The sequence below is a fragment of the Hermetia illucens genome, chromosome 4, assembly GCF_905115235.1.
Source record: "Hermetia illucens chromosome 4, iHerIll2.2.curated.20191125, whole genome shotgun sequence".
Classification (NCBI taxonomy): Eukaryota; Metazoa; Arthropoda; class Insecta; order Diptera; family Stratiomyidae; genus Hermetia; species Hermetia illucens.
Window position 1 is genome coordinate 11,087,836 of NC_051852.1, and position 17,987 is coordinate 11,105,822.

General features: G+C 45.0%; 1 protein-coding gene across 1 annotated transcript in view; it reads left to right on the top strand.

The window, feature by feature from the left end:
• The first annotated feature begins 2,911 nt into the window (after positions 1–2,911).
• LOC119655632 overlaps positions 2,912–17,987 on the top strand; it is a 32,168-nt gene continuing 17,092 nt past the window's right edge. The window contains exon 1 of the mRNA XM_038061602.1: positions 2,912–3,998. The gene's annotated coding sequence lies outside the window, so the exon portion shown is untranslated. The remainder of the gene's footprint in view (positions 3,999–17,987) is intronic.

A 17,987-nucleotide genomic window follows, 5' to 3' on the forward strand; every position in this document is an offset into this window, starting at 1 on the left:
TGAAACCTAGGGGTCGCCTTTTTGTGTCCTCCGATCTCGAGCTGGACGAAATGCTCCCCCCGCTCATATGGAGGCTGCAGTGGCTTCGGACGGTATCCGTGCGTGCACGTGTCCAGTTCCTTGGGTGCACAGACAGGTACGGACGAGTGTTGGGTGCGGCTTTGGTGCGTCGAAGGTTGTCCCTCAGCAGACGCAGCAATCCCGACTCTGTGAGACCCGATCTCTTGTCGAAGATCGGATCACTTAGGAGCCTTGAGTTCTCCCCATATACCAGCTCCGCGGGGCTGGCAGCAAATTCCTCTCGGCGGGTTGTTCGTAGGCTGAGTAGGATGAGAGGCACGACTTGAGTCCAGGACGTATCATCGCGAGCCATAGTGGCGGCTTTCAGCGTCCGGTGCCAACGTTCTAGCATCCCATTGGATTGCGGGTGGTATGCAGTAGTCCGCTGGCGTCTGAAACCCAGGAGTTTGCCTAACTCTGAGAAAAGGGAGGACTCAAATTGCATTCCCTAGTCAGTGATGATCACTGCAGGGACGCCAAAGCGAGGTATCCACTCTCGACAGTGGGCTTCCGTACAAGATTGCGTCGTAATGTCCTTCAGAGGTATTGCCTCAGGCCATTGCGTAAACTTGTTGATGATTGTAAGGCAATACTTGTAACCGTGCGAGTCTCGCAAAGGTCCTACTATGTTGGGGTGTATGGTGTGGAACCGCTTGGTAGTGCGATTGATCACACGATGAATTGCTTAATATATGTATCCAGTTGAAAGACACTAAAGCTGAGTTCAGACCGTCAAAATTGGCTTTGCGGAAGTTGAACTTAGTGGATTTACGCTTGGTTTTGGGTTTTGAACTAGGGAGCTCCGCTTCAAATTCAACCGTGAGGTGATGAGCGTCGGTTTTGACATACGGGGATGTACAAGGAAATAAAGAGAGGTGGCGCTCGGGGAGGTTGGAAAGGAAGAGATCGAGAATGCGGCCCAAATAGTTTTTGGTGGTATTGAAATTCAGGACAGAGCAAGTGTAGATAAAGGAAGAATGGGAGAGGTTGTTGGCAGGAATTGGAAGGCTAGGATGATTAGGCCAGTTGGCATAGGGAGATTGAGATTTCCGCAAAGGAAGAAAGGGAGGGAAGGGAATCTGACGGTAAGGAGTTCAGACAAACTGTCAAACAATTCTTCATACAGGTGAAAAGGGGGGATACACAAGAAATAATGAACGGGAGAAGTTGGGCGGGGAGACACGAAGAGCAACACAATCAAAAGGAAAGCCAGAGGAGGAGAAGACGAGTTCGGCGGGGAGTGTATCTTTTATAGCAATTAGGACCCCACCGCCGGTGGACTTACGAGAAGCATCCCGGTCCCTGTCATACCGGAAAGTGGAGTACCCTTCGGGGGGCTCGGAGTTTAATATGGCATCGTCCAGCCAGGTTTCGGAGATACAGATTGCATGGCGTTGCTGAGCCAACGTGGATAAATTGAAGGCCCCCAGCTTGGTTCTTAAACTCCTGACGTTCTGATAAAACAGACAGGCAGTGAACATGGATCCAGTTATATAGCTCGGTGAGGCAGGCGGGTTGACCTGAAATTTACCCGCGGATTGGGGCGCTTATATGGCTTGATGAATACACCTTCAGACCAGAAAGAAGTGTTGCCGAGGACGTCAACTTCGTGTGGATAAGTAACCTTGAAAGATGCAATCACCCGGTCGGTGTTGTTGTCTTTTGTGAGTTTAATGCAGGACAGAGGAGAAAGTAAACCAACTTTGCTTCTTATATACTCCAGAACATCGTCCGTAGAAGTTGTGAACGCTAGCCTGGAGACGAAGAGCTGTTTAGGTGGGGACGCCACCTTTAACTTGGGGCCACTGGTATGGATGAATGAAGTGCCAGGATATATGGCAGTAGGGGAAAGCGGAGCTTCGTTGGCGACAAGAACGATGTCAAAAAGTGGGGCGGCTGTGTTCCGATTCGAGACTTGCTGAGGAGGCTGCGGATATTGTCCCGTTGTAGGTGCGATGGAGCAAGACAGGATCGGAGGCTCGGTGGACCGTAACTCGTCGCATAGGGGCCGCTAGATCACGGATGTAGAACCAGTGAAAGCAACCCTGATGTAGGAAGGCATTGCAGGCGAATTCAACACAGATTGAGAGGCTTGGTGCATAGAATCCTGAGATGATGTTGAGGCTAAACTGTTATGCACAGTAGGAAGCGCCTTTTCGGAAGTCAGTCTCGTCTAACGAATTCCTGAGCCGTCGGGAACACGTAGATGACGACGTCGATCGCTGCATTTTTGGCACTGCACCAATGTTGCGGTTCACGTTTTCAGGGGAATTCTACGATTGTGCTGAATCGGGGAGCTTGGTATGGTCGTCCTTTGCAGAAGGAGATGTAGACACAGCTGGAGGTACAGTAGAAGCCACCGGTAGAAGGAATCCATTTGACTTCGGTACCAAAGCGGAAGTCCCAACGGCGCGCTGAATGGCGGCCAAGGTCGAGGACTGTTTATTGAGCAACTGTATTGCATCAGACAACGTGGAGCCATGGCAAGTGTTGCAGCGATAAGATATGTTTTTAGCGAACTTTGCTCAAGTCTCTAAGAATACTGCAGGAATACCTAGGTATTTGATGTGGTAAGATTTCCCGCAGTAATCGTCGCAATTGAGGAACTTAGAGCGCGCGGATTCAGGTTTGTTACACTGCATGCATTGGATGTCATAAACTGGAGGTGACGCCATTATTCAATATAATAAAATATATACCAATGTGTGCATAATGGCTTTATGCGCTCTCAATTCTCATTTCTCATGCAGCCCTGATAACAATATTTTAATGGAGCGCAATTCTGGCCGTTGGTATGTGAAATATTTTACGTTTTTGGCCGTTAAGTAAGCCAATAACTTATCATAATCCGCAATATCCTCTAGTAAGAGTCTGCGTCCAATTGAAATAATTTTAATGGAAAATTTATCAATTTTCAATTCCCCAAGCATGGCGAGACTAGTCTTACGTTGTAGCTCCGTGAAAGTTGTTGGCGGTACTTTAATTTTTTTTTGTGCTTGTTCCTTTTCGGAAATTGAGGGATCAGTAACCTCATCAGCCAAAACCGAAAAACGATTTTGTGACGACACTCCAGCACTTTTAGCCATTTTTAACTTGTCTCTAATGAGCATCTTTTCCGGGGAATCCTCCCGGGACCGTTTTATCCTACTCGCTACTATTGGCACCATTAAAGTTCACTTTTTCTTTTTTAATTGTAAGTTCTAGCAACAAAACGCCTCGAATAAGATTATTTAATAACACTTGGAATTTAAAACTCACTTCCGACTTCAATTCTAATGTATTCACACGCACTATCAGACATCGAATGATTTTGAAGCTTGTTGCAATCTCCATTTCTTTGATTCATAACTGTATTCAACGTACGTCAGTTATTCACCTCGTCAGTTGTAGCCATCCTCATCGTATGGCGTTGCCATTTTTATATCAAACGTCAAATCAGGGGTGGGCTGCACTGCCATCTGTTGGAAACGGAAGGTTACGCATCTTTTTCGTTAAAGTTTAGTACAAACCGACTGGGAACGTTTGCTGCAGAGAGCGAAGAGGGAGAAAACAGTCTTGTTCCTGTTGACAAATCCCATAGCCCAGTTCGCGCCGAACAGACTATCGCCGGTGGTGGATGTTGTCGAAAATACCTTATTTATCCGGACTTAAAGTGCATTTATGGGATCCTGGGAATGCAATGCTAGAAGTGGTTAGTGAAAACTTGGTTGTTGGTTTCAAGTAACATTGTGGAGAGCGATTTTCCGTGACTGGGTTTCCCCCACGCTTTGTCTGCGCGCTAAATTGAATACAGCTGTTTTCGGTTACGTTGACCATGTTGCATGAAACTTGTTCCCAGTTGCATGCAAGTTGCAGTGGACTAGTTGATTTTCGCACGATGGAGTGAAGTGCGCAGTTCGTTATTTGACGTGTTCAGTTCGTGTTTGTTGTTCGCGGAGGTAAGTTCCAGACGTTGCAGGGGGCGGAGTATTTTTTTTAGTGTCATTTGATGCTCCGAATTTTGTGACGTTGCGAATAAAAGCTATTTAATCATCGGATAAGGACTGCTGTGTGTTTATGCGAACTTTTCAGGTCTTCCAAAATGAATTTTACGTTCAAATTGTGAAGTGAAATGTGAATGTGTTTGTGATTAGCTATGGAATGTAAACCACTAATTAGTCATGTAATGGCACTTATTAGTGTGTGTTCTATGGATCATCGGGCTATGGACACACACAGCTTAATGATAAATGTGTGTGTAAATTCTATAGCCTGTTCGTGAGGCCATCATAGCCTAATACACAGTTAGATACTAGACAGCTACCACACTCCCCCTTGCCCCTCAAGAGGGCAAATCAGTGCGAGTACGCACGATTTCAAATTGTTTTGCCCTTGAGTGTGAGCGAGATGTAATGAAAATCCAATCAGCTGTGTTTGACATAACGCCCGGACTTGCCAATGTGTTGGTGAGATCGCCAAGTTTTTGCCTATGTATAAATGAATACATGAAACAACTTTTTGCTATATGGGTGAGCACGGCAGTAGTACCAGAATAGCAAAAGCAAGCTCTCTCTCTCTTACCAATACGATTTAAGGAAATTTATGCAGAACATTCGCAAGTGTGTGGGTACTGCCTATAGTAGATCTACTGTGGATATGAACACACTCAGCTTAATGATAAATGTGTGTGTGTAGATTCTATAGCCTGCGCGTGAAGACATCATAGTCTAATATTTCACTAATACCAATGCCAATTTCAAAATGTGCTCAGTCATTTTGTAGAGCGAAAATTTGTAGTACGAGGGTAGGGTAATGTGGCTGATTTCTTGGCAGCATACATAACCCCACCAGCTTGAGTGTCAAACAGTAAATATCGTGGGCAAGTGACGCCATAAAATCAAAATGGTGGCAACAGAAGGAAGCTCTGAACCTGAAGTAGATGAAAAAAGTTTCTGTGGATTTCTTATGAAAGAATCTTTGAGAGTTCGGCGATCTCATTTGTGTAAAATTCGTGGCGTATGTGAACTTTAATGTGATATTGACATTTTACATATGATATGAGGTGCAGTGCATTTTCGCAAAACAGATAAGATGTAACTTTGTTAATAATAGTATGATTTCCACCAAACTTTCCAAAATCATGGTTGTGCTATAGCCTACATTACGGAGTGGATTTGAGGGGTTTTTCGAGAAAATTTAAGAAATCTAGTATTCTACTATTATTATCTTTATTTGGGGAGGATTTTGGTTCCCAGATGAACTGCAGATGTGCTATTGTGATTTATTTCCGATTTTCCGGTATGATAGTTTCTGCTAACGCAAGTTTTGAATGTAAAAGTGTGGTTGCCGCTTAGCTACTACTGTACTACCATAAATGATGATGGGTTATTATTTATGTATACATAGTATAGCCACCGATAAAACAGCGTGAGGAACGCACTGGCCCACGGCGCATTAAATGGTGACGATTTGGTGAGAAGAAAGAAGAAACGATCAAACTCATACGATTGCCGACCATTACGAATGTGGAAGAATCATGGAACCAAATGAAAGACACGATCCACAAAGCGGCCTCTGGAACCCCTGGGGTCACTAAGCCGGGTAAGCAACCGGGTACATCAACCGAGATACTTGGCTTTGGAATGATGATGTTGAAATAAGGTCCGTGAAAAGAAACGCCTCTACTACAAATTTCTCGACGATAAAACGCCTGCTAATTGGCAAATTTATAAGAACGCTAATCGGGAAGCAAAGAGAGACGTCGCTCTCACCCGAGCGGACCATTACAAAAATCTTTACGATAAACTGGACACTCGGGATGGCGAGAGAGATCTGTATCGACTTGCTAAAAGCCGTGTGTACGTTACACAGGATATCGAACACTTCTGTTGCGTTAATGACAAGAACGGTACTTTGCTTACCAACCGTCGAGCCGCAACAGATAGATGGCGAGATTACTTCGAGCAGATTTCAACTGAAGAATTTCCTCATCCTCCACTTCTACAATCATTGCCGACATTTGGACCAATTCCACCTGTCAGCGCAACTTGATGCTCAGAGGTGGCGAGGAGGAAGACGGGGTGGCAACACTATCTGCCGAACCAAAACCAAGTGGCCGAGGAAAACATCCATAGCGATGGCACCCTGAGACGCTGTATCGCATTGGCTTGCCGGCCGTGATGCAATAGGCGAATTCTCCAAAGGCCTAATTAGGGCGATCAAACCCGAGTCTGCACGGGGACTCATCTGAAGTGGCAAATTGGTCACGAAACCTTACCAGGGGTATACTGGTACCATGGGAACCGGGATAGCCCCTGGACTCTCATACTTCAGGTGAACTCTCGTTGTATGTGAGTACAGCTCGGTTTTTTGCAGTTGGCCCCCCTAGTGGGAGTTTCATGGTGGTTGTGGTTGTGTTCAAGCGAAAAGAGACCTTCGGGCCTCGGCGTGGTATTGCGTTTCAACACGGGTGCCGTACTCCTTAGTTCGGTAGAGATTTTAGTAGGTCTTGCATCCATCAGTATGAATACTGAACCATGCGCTCGGTATAGACTGGTACCGTTGTTGCTTGTCACAGCGGGGCTCTGATTGTGGTCACAAAATCAATCCGTGTCTTAAGAAGACCGTGGGATTAAGTCCACAAGACAGGTACTCACGTAAAACCCCCTAGGAGTCACTGTCAGCGCAAATGAAGTGGAGGAGTCAATAAAACGAATGAAATCGGGGAAAGCCACAGGATCTGACGACATCGCATCTGAGCTCCGGAAAGCGAAGAGCTGGGACCCAACACTGGCTCAGTGAATTTCTTAATCGGGTTATTCAGGAAGGAAGAACACCATCTGACTGGCAAGAAAGTACCACTGTTCCAATATGGAAAAAGAAAGGTAGTGCAGCAGAATGTTCAAATTACCGTCCGATCCGGTTACTTTCCCATACCGTGAAGATTTTTGAACGCATTCTTGACAACCGTATTCGCGAAATCGTTGAAATAACCGTGGTCAAGCCGGATTTGTCAAAAACTGCGGAACTACTGACGCAATACACGCTGCTTTCTGGATCTAGAGAAAGCGTTTTTGCGTGTGCCACACGAACTCATCTGGTATGCTTTACGACAACACTTAGTACGAGAAGAACTCGTGCGCTGGGTTTAATTGCTCCATCACGATCCGAAAAGTAAAGTTCGAAGTATGGCGGGTGCATCAAAACTGCTTCGTGTCTCTGTTGGTGTTCATCAAGGAAGCGCCTTTTCACGACTCCTCTTTGTTCTTGTTATGGACACCGTCACACGGGGTATCCAAGGTCCAGCGCCCTAAATACTGCTTTGTGCAGATGATGTTTTCCTTGCATCTGATAGCAAAAATGATCTCGAGCAACTAGTCCAAAAATGGAATGATCGCCTCATACAACACGGTCTCAAATTGAATCTAAACAAAACTGAATTTTTGACAACCGATCCTCATGAACCAGGCACAATCACTGCAGCGGCAGTGATCTGCCGGGAACTGCCCGGGTCAACGCTATCAGCCAATGGAGAACTGCGTTATGAAATTGTCTCACGCATTAACGCAACCTGGATGAAGTGGCGTTTCACAACTGGTGCTCTTTGTGATCGACGTATCAACCAACGTCTCAAATCTCAAATTTACTGCAATGTCGTCCGTCCTGTCGCTCACTATGGTTCTGAGTGTTGGCGAACCATAAAAGACAATGAACGGCGTCTTGCGGTAACGGAGACGAAGATGTTGCGTTGGACTACTGGCGTCACACGTTTTGATCATATCCGAAATGACCAGTTAACCCGTTGGGAGTTCCGTCGCCACGTACTCAAGGAGAGCAATCAGACCCGAGTCTGCAAGGGTCTCATCTGAAGTGGCTTCGACCACGAAGCCTCACCGGAGGTTATCTGGTACCATGTGAACCGGGACGGCCCTCTGAGAGCATATGCTCCTGGAGGATGTGTTCTCGGCCCAGTTATTTGCGGCCCCCTAGTGGGAATTTCATGGTGGTTGTGGTTATGCCTACATTGCGGACAGAGCTCGAGCGTGGAGTTGCACTGTACAACTCGGCTGCCGTACCCTTTAGTTGCGGCAGAGGTGTTAGAGAGGCCTCACATCCGCTGGTATGAATGCTGAGCCTGCACTCAATATAAACCAGGACCGCTGTGCTTGCATGGCGGGGCTCTGATTGTGGTCCCAAAATCAATCCGTGTCCGAAGAGGACCGTGGAATTATGCCTACACGGCAGGTACTCACGTTAAACCCCCAGGACTTTCACATCCGAAATGAGGATATCCGATCGTTATGGGGTTGCACCATTCGTGGAAAAGTTGCGACAGAGGCGTCTTCGATGGTATGGTCAATTCGTCCTCAAAAACGTATTCTAATCATTTTGTTCGAAATTTTTCTTTGAATATAGTGATGTGGGGTATCAAATGAAGGATCTCGATTAGTACTTTTCCTCAGGAGGGCGAGGGCTGAGAATGGCCTTTCTTTCCTTCCATTCATAGACCCATCCTCACAACCTACCCAATCCAAAAATCGGAAAAAAATCACGGTGTCTGGACTCCGAAATACCCTCCATACCAATATCTTTTCAAATAAGGTTAATTACAGTATATCAATATAACTTTTAGTAATTGACTGCGAAAGCCCCTTAAGTTAACTGCAATAATATAAGGCATGATTCTACTAGGTTTGGTGAAAATCGCGGAATTATTAACGAAATTATAACTACGTTGAAGTTGTTGATTCAATTCAAAGACTTTGAATGTCAGTAACACGGGAAAGTGAATATTCTGTCATTATATTTGCATATACATTACGTGCTAGGTTCTAATAAGACAAATCTCCATTCAAAGATTTTTACGTAAGAAATACACAAAGCCTTTCATATCTGCTTCTGGTTTCTCGATTTGTTGCATATTTGCCCGAATTCTAACTTAAAAAGTAATGAATCGATCATTATAAAATTTGGAATTATCGTTCTTTATAAAATTATTAAGAATATGAACCAACAATGAGGATGATATCTTATTTGCAAGGGTGCTTTTATTGCATAATTATTGAGAAAATGGTGAAAATTGATATATATATTTTTGAACATCTGCAAAATTTTTAATTTTAGCCATTTCGATTTCTTAGAAAATAAGGTAGTAATGTAAAATGAAGAGTTTTTTGGTTTCAGATGAAAATTGGAGTCACTACACGTTCCGCAATTGGAGAACTCTAGTTATGACTTCCGGCGGTCTAATGCCGGGTAACTTTGTTTCTGGCTTAAATTATTCAAAAAGATTGTCAGGAGTTCGAAATATGTTTATAGTCGGCCAACACTCAGAACCATAAAGGGCGACAGGACAGGACGACATTGCGGTAAATTTTAGATTTAAGGTTTCCCTTAAATGGATGTCTCAAAATCTATGTGCGCGAACAAACTGATTCTACTTTCCTTTTTGTCAATGACTTTAGTTTATTTCCCCGCGTATCCGGATAGCTGAGTGGTTAGGGCGCAAGGCTGTCGTACGGAAGGTCGCGGTTCAAATCTCAATGGTGGCAGTGGAATTTGTATCGTGATTTGACGTCGTATACCAGTCGAAGCAGCTGTGAATGCGTACCTGAGTCAAATCAGGGTAATAATCTTGGACGAGCGCAATGCTGATCACATTGCCTTCTACAGGGTACTGTAATCCTGTAGTGTACCGTTACAGTCTTAAATGAAGTGCTCTAACACACTTCAAGGCCCTGATCCAATATGGATTGTTGCGTCAACTATTATTATTTTCCCGAATGCGTATTTCGGCAGCCACTTGCCCCCTTCTTCAGCGGAATAATCCCAACAATATCCTTAATCTAAATATATACTATTTTAGTCTATTATAGTTATCTTAATGACCAGGCCTTGATTATATCTTAATTCTTAACTAACATATCCCGGTGTCGATGAATACAGATATGAGTGCGCGTTACCCATATCTGCATTCAGCCGATGCTCCTGATTGCCCTTTTTCAATGAAAAAACTCTCGTAAGGGTCCAAATTGTTGCGCTTGTCCTCTTTCAGAACTGTTACCCTCTCCATCCTATGGTCATGTTCTACAATATGCCGGGTGACTGCAGAATTAATATGTGTTTCTCTGCCAAGTTTTATTAGCTCAGCTTCTTTTAAATGTTCCTTGACCCGAGTGTTGACAAGCCGTTTGGTAGGTGCCGCTTTTTCCTCTTCCTTCGGGTCCTTTTTCATAATTGCATTTTGAGGGTGTGAATCCTACTTGATCCTACCCCTTCGATGCCTTCTTTGGCCAAGACTCATCGTAAAGCTGGGAACATTTTCGTTGAGTAATTTATGCTGGCTCGTTGTGTGTCCATCTTCATCCACTCTTGATCGAACAAAGTTGTTACCCGATTTTGATCCTTCGTACCTTATATCTTCCTTATTAAGCGTGGTCGGCATTACACATCTCGAAACGAGCTCGATGTCTGCTAAAACGCCAGAAGTGAGCCTGACGTACATTAATCAGAGGTACTATGCATTTCTTATTCTTTCGTTTTTTGTTATTACCGATTTGTTTTTTCTAGGTAACTTTCTTCGAACGAGAAGAGATTTAATCTACACCGACCAAATGGTGAACTGAATCTGGGAAAAGAACCAATGTACTTCTCAAAACGCAATTTCGAGATTGAATACTTAATGGTGTGAGGAGCATTTTGTAGTAAAATGGTGTTGCAATCGGAATTCTTGTCATAAGAAATGGCGACTGCTGTGTGTTAAGACTGGTCGGGAGTAATTCATTGCGGCGAACGTCCTGCAGAAGAAACGTTATTTCGGCGACAATGTGGTGTCATATTTGCGAGATAGCATAATTTGTGATTCCAATTATCTTTCAATAAAAACTGAAATTAAAATTTGTCTTTAATTTGATTGACTCCTTCCTTTTCTGCTAGACAAAAAGCTCCAGTAATGAAATAGCCCAATTGGGATATACTTTCTGGAAAATTAAATGGTTTTTTTTCTATTCATATCTGACTTCCTGCTCTGGCTTTTCTCTTCAAGAAAGGCCCATGTCGCATGTAATGGTTTCAGTCGCTGCCTTTACCAATTCAGTTTCTACATACGAGCGCCCTTCGTCCCGTTCACAAGCGGGATCGGCTCAAATGCCTGATCTGGATGCAATCTCGAGGCTTTTAAACCTCCATCCAGCGTATCAAGCCACCGTTGTTTCGGCGTGCCTTTTGGTTGTTTACCATCGTCTTCGATGTTCAGACCAATCTTGACAAGCGAATTCTCGTTAGGGCGAATTACGTGACTATACCATCGAAAACGTCTATCTCACAGTTTTTCCATGATCGGTGCAACTCCATATCGATCGCGGATATCCTCATTTCGGATGTTAAGTCCTTGAGGGTTTTACGTGAGCACCTGTCTGGAAGACTTAATCCCACGGTCTTCTTAGGACACGGATTGATTTTGTGACCAAAATCAAAGCTCCGCAATAACGGTACCAGTCTATACCAAGTGCATGGCTTAACATTTATACTGGTGGATGCAAGACCTACCTAAATCTCTACCGAACTGAGGAGTACGGCACCCGTGTTGAAACGCAACACCACGCCGAGGCCCGAAGGTCTCTTCTCGCTTAAGCACAACCACAACCCCCATGAAACTCCCATTAGGAAACCAACCGCAAACAACCGAGTTGTACTCACATATAATGGCAGTTCACCCGAAATATGAGAGTCCAGGGGCTATCCCGGTTCCCATGGTATCAGTATACACCTGGTAAGGTTTCGTGATCATATTGCCACTTCAGATGAGTCCCCGTACAGACTCGGGTCTGATCGCCCTGATTAGGCCTTTGGAGCATTCGCTTATTGCATCACGGCCGGCAAGCCAAAGTGAGTACAGCGTCTCCCGGTGCCACCACTATGGAAGTTCTCCTCGGCCACTTGGTTTTGGTTTGGCCGACAGGGTTGCCGCCCCGTCTTCCTCACCGCCACCTCTGAGCACCTCATTTCGGATGTGATCAAAACGTGTTACGCCACCAGTCCAACACAACATCTTCGTCTCCATTACCGCAAGACGCCGTTCATTGTCTCTTATAGTCAGCCAACACTCAGAAACATAGAGAACGACAGAACGGACGACATTGCGTTAATGCGTGAAGCAATTTCATAACGCAGTTCTCCATTGGTTGATTCCACTATTTTATTGTTTCACTCAAGCTCACGTGAATTTGTTCGGCCTTATGCCTTGGCACTTGGCGCAAACTCCAAACCGTCACAGTCGCTTAGCTTAGTAACCAAACATCGCCATCCGCACGTTTGCAAATGCTTAGTGTGTTCTGAGCAGGCAAGCAGATTCCCTTTTATTTGCTGCAAAAATACCGACACTATCGGATTGGTAGCACCCGCTTGCAAACTTACATAAACCAAGCCAACCACACAGTCCACACATATGAGTTAGAGACGACTTGTTGAGGTTTGGCAAGCGTGTGGATCTAACAATTCATCCATAGGATTACCATTTCAGTATTACCTCATGGCACTGGTTTCTTTTCGCGGTTCGGGTTTTTTGAGTTAACACACTCTTGCCTCTCTATTTCATTTTGCCGTGGTAAAGATATTCACAGACCAAATAGATTTTGAGAGCGCACTTTCGCCTTTAGCGCCCTCTGTGGGCTACCCAACCTTTTAAAAAAAGGATGACGGTTTTGTCCTGGGTGTTAAACTGGTCCGCAGATGTTAAACGCTCCCTTATATATGTACATTTGCAAACCATAGGAAGAGTGCAAGCTACAACCAAGGTGAAAACCACCTTGCTCAGGCTTAAGCTTGACGGAAGCATTTTTTTCGTTTAATGATTGAGGGTTCGTCAAGTGAATCCTATAACAAAAGAAAAGATGCTTCGACCAAGCTTGTTTGTGAAAACGCGCACTCATGTTGTGTTTTATGAATATACACATATAACGGAGCGACAAACATCAGGGAACTACTTTCAGACACAGCGTGTGATAAGTTGCCTCCGCCATGGATGAAACCTTCTTCTACAGAGGTGGGGTGACTAAGTGATATCTCGTATCTTTACAAGCGATATCCTACAGCGGCAACATTTGCGATGGCATTGACCGTTAATCAATACCAAATTTCTTGTAACACTACCTGTTCGGTGTTTATGTGTACATCAACTTCAACTTATTATACTTCTTCTTTTCAGGTGCCGAAATCGTCTCTTTGACAGGAGATTTCTCGCTAAGTACCTCGGTTGAATTTCAACATTTTTTAAATTCGCACTGCCCAGCCTTAATATCTCGCGATGACTTCATTAGTAGCACACATTGAGGAACCTACTGCCCCAAGTTGACTGATAATGAAATATCAAACAATCAGTGGACCACCCTTGAACTACGTGGTATAGAACAGTTGAAGGATGTAAACTTCTGGGGAAAAAGACCGCTTTCCCCTCAAGAAGTGGAACAAACTGCCAGAAACTGTCAGCAATGACGCCTAGCCGCGGGGCTGTGTTAGAAATTTTCGGCATTCATATGAAGCTGACAGAAATATTTCCACTTTTGATAATCGTCTAGAGCTGAGTTCCATATGTCCAAATTAGTGTTATGAAGGCCTTGTAGTTTGACATTCTACATTCCGCTCTTAGTTTAAAGTAGCTGAAGAGGCAAAATGGAGTTTAAATTTCAAGCCCGTCCTCCTCTCATGGACCACGTAGATGATAAGGATGGCCGAAAAGGCCACCTGAATTGATTATGACCAATCGCAAGGGAGCCTCCCACATTCCCGAGTCTAGCTAGTAGAGAGACATGCACGCGTGTGAGGGCTGGTGGACCTAGACGGTCAGATAGTCCTGCCTTATAATTGACCGTAATCGATTTAGATGGTCTTTCTGACAATTCTCAGCATCTACGTCCATTACGACACATCTATTTAATTTAATCTGTTCTGAATAGGAGGCCATCCCATACTTCATTGGGCCATTACATTACTTGGGCTAATAGGCCCATCTTCGTGGTTGCACCGCTCAGATGTGCGCGGGTTGAAATGGGGAAAATTTGTCTACCTCAAAAACCTTTACCATTCAGATGGACAACCCGTGTATCATTTTGCCCGCAGTTGTTTGGAACATGCCATCTTAGACCTGTAGGGGGGGGGTCCCAGGATTTGCCGGTGTATTCCGAGTGGTGCTGCTAGCAAATATTAAGGCTCAGTGGCGACAGGCGACTTACCCCAGGTAGGAACACGTTGAATAGACTGGGTGGCACACTCACCCTCCTCTGAGTTCCCAGTTATGAGGAGCATAGAGGAGAGGTAGCGCACTAACGGACTTGCAACGTGGGGCTCTGCTCTTGGCAGTACCCGGGGAGAGGGGGGTACAGTCGGCGTACGTCTGGCCATTGTGGAAAGTGGAATCTACCCGCATTTCAGATGGCGAATTCTTACCATCTGCACTAAACGGGGGAGGATCTGGTCATTTTATAACAACACCTGTACAAGTATACGGCTGTTTACATGAGGCACGGATTTATACGAACCATGCCGCCAGACTTGGCGTACCCTACAACTCGTATTGCCGTATTACGAAACGGTTGGTGAGGGATCTTGAGTTGCACGGTAGAGGAGTTGCTATTTTTCGTAAATGCTACGGGGTGGCTCCGAAGATCAGGGCCGATTGGATTTTGCTTCCTTTGCCCTTCCGACATCAGTCACGGTGTTAGAAGTTTGTGGCATCGAAATGGGGCACTACAGCGCCAATCGGGCACCCCGGAGTGGTCACTAATGCTTACCTACCCAAGTCTTTGATCTCCCTGGAGGCATTCGTCTTGAGTGCGAAAGCTGGAGGGTACTTGGGTGCTTCCTAGTGCAGAAAGTGACTGTTATCCGAGCGACTGATGAATATGCAAAATGCCAGCTACTTCACTGAGGCAAAAACTCGGTAAGAGTTGGATTCGTCAACGATACCTTTTTTCCTCGTTATGGTTCTTCATGTGCCTTGGCTGAAGGACGTGGAGGGGTTCAATGGGCCATATCAGGTTTCCTCAAACACCTCGGACTTTGGTCATCATTAATCCGCGGGTGCACGAAAAAAATTTTGTCTATCCTTCGAAGGTCGTTTGGCCACAGTGCCTCCTACAGTGTATTTTAGTGTTGTAGCCTACCGTTACGTTCTTGACTGAAGTGCTCAAACACGCTTCAAGACCTTGATCTAATTGGGTTGTCACGCCAACAATTATTAAGAACAAAGTGACTACCCCCGATCACTCGGTGAACGGAATCCCAGGAAGTTCAACGTTGTGTACGCCGTGACAGAATGAAGAGAATTTATTGTTGCGCTGGTCAGGGAAGTGAAAGATGCGGCAGAATGCAATGATTATCGAAATGTATACCGCATTTGGTCGCAAACCGCAACCGCAAACACGACATGGGTGCCGAAGTGAATTTTTTTGTTAAAGATGCAGGGAGTTCGCGTCCACTTGATGACGGACTGGATCACTTGAAAAGTAACTGACTTCTTTTTTTTGGTCCACAGACCCCTCTCTTTTGGGTTAAATATCCAAGTTTATTAACTGTGACCATAGGCCGCTGGTTCTTCCGATCTGGTACCGTTTCTGGCGGTATGTTTTTGATCTGCACTATTTCTGGCCATCGCGTGAACCTGTCCATCAGGGTCACGCATGGACGTATGTCCTTGCGAGTATGCTAAAACGCCTACGATGTCAATGTGAAATTCTGTTTGGCATTTTGATGTGCTGATGTGGTCACTTAGCAACTTTACTTTCGCGTAGCTTGACCACTCAAACGCGATGCACGGGGTCTGCTTTTTCAAGCTGGCGAGGACATAAGATCGCATTTTGTCCGTTTGCGGGTCACAGTAGACAAAAGTTCTATCCTCCTGTTGACCATGTAATTTGTTCGTGAAATTCTACAGATGTATGATTGAATACTTGTCCGGAATAATGACTTCGTTCAACCGGAGATAGTCATCGCAAAGACGCAAAGCTTCGTTTTCCTTGCGAACGAGAGGTAGTGGACTAGCCCGCCAACCCAGTATTATTTACAAAAAAGAGATAACTGAATGGTATTCGCCTTACAGAGTCCTTTGATTACTTCAAAAATCGCTTAAGAATGTAAAAACCGTTTGAACTCTGTTTCAAGATTCAATACTGTGGAACAACTCTGCAGTGTTGAGGGAAATGAAATCTCGGATGCTTTAGCAAAAAAGGGTTCAATATCCCCCATGCCCGGATCGGAACCAGCAATAGGGGTGTCAGTAACATTGGCTAATGCTGCTATCAAAAACTGGGAACAAGCTTCCCATAATGGCAGGTGTAGTAGCCTTAATACTGTTAAAAACATCAAACCCTTCCTGTCAGAAACAAATAAACATACTGCAAGGTTTATTCTGTCGTGAAGCAGAAAGACTTTCAGAAATATTGTGGGCATTCTGGCTGGCTATAATTCACTAGCTGGGCGTATGTTCAGAGTAGGGATTCTTTTAGATGATACGTGTCCATCCTGAAATTAGGAAGCGGTATCCACGAAATATTTTCTAAGTGAATGCCCCGCATATGGACGCATCATACATCAGATTTTTGGTGCTGATGTGCTAAGTGCTCGGAGGTTCCGATTGTTTTCTTTTTTGAGATGAAAATCTTCAAAAAATATTGACCTGGATACACCGGCGTGTGGAATTTTTACTCACTAAAACTAATCCTGACTCCCCTCCCCCATGGCCGTAGAACCACCATAAGGTATTACCTCACGGGCTGAAGTCAACTCACTTTAGCTTGCTCACCTGTCGTCCCTACGCGGCGTATGTTACCGCACTTTTCTCGTCTCCTCTGCTTTTCGATGACCATGGAGTTGATCGTATCCCAGGCTTCCTGACATGCTTGCGTTTTTCGCACCAGATTTTCTAGCACCAGTACCTCTCCTCAAGGTTCTTCTTTCCTTCCACAAATCTTGGACAGTGGAAGAATACGTGCTCGGAGTCCTCTGGAACTCCATTGCAGTTTGGACAATCGGGTGAGATATCCAGTTCAAACCAGTACAAGTACTGGCGATATCCTCTATGCCTCGTGAGAAACTTCTTGATAGCAAGGATGAGCCTGTGCGTTCACTGAGCCTTTTCCGAGCGTTCCCAACGCTCTTACCATTTATTTAGATGTTTCTCCCTTTCGGCGTTCTTCGTCTGCGATAAAGGGGAGATACACTTCGCATTGTATATCTTCGTCGTCCTACCTGCCAAGATTTGAATGGGCATCATTCCCGAGGTTGCGAATACTGCATCATCTGAAACAGTCCTGATTGCAGAGCACACTCTTAGGGTTGTTCTTTTGTAGACTGCATTCAGTTTGTTAGCGTTAAATGAAGCTGCATAAAGCAGGATCGATCGTGATCCACGGAAATGAAGGGCCTCGAATCGACACATCACAATTCTATAGGCCCCATGGGTTTAAGTCCGCTTCCAATCAGAGCTTCTTAAAGCATACCCCCCAAGTATAGCTTGAGGGTTTTGCGGGCTTCCTTATAGGCCCGCTCTTTTTGCCCTTGGTCGATTCTGCCTACCGCCGCCCTTCTGGCTCAGTGGCGGGCTGATCGAAGGCTAGCCAGTTCAGTATTCCACCAATAGTTTGATCTTCTACTGAAGAATGAAGACCCCTAGCGTGCATTGGACCACATGGAAAGCTCTTTCCGTAGAGGCGCCTGCTTTATTAGGTTGGTCTAGCCACACCTCTATAAAGGTCTGCTCATCCAAAGCTTTTGCAGACCAACTTGACATTTGCCTCGGTTTGGGACATGATGGTTCTCCGCCCTATGGCTCCACTAGTACCTCAAAGAAAATTGCCTGGTGATCACTATGGGTGTAGTCCTCGCTGACGTATCAGTGGAGAGCTGAACGAGTTTAGGTCTACGATTGAGGCAAACTCTCCTTTCTGTAAGGTGTT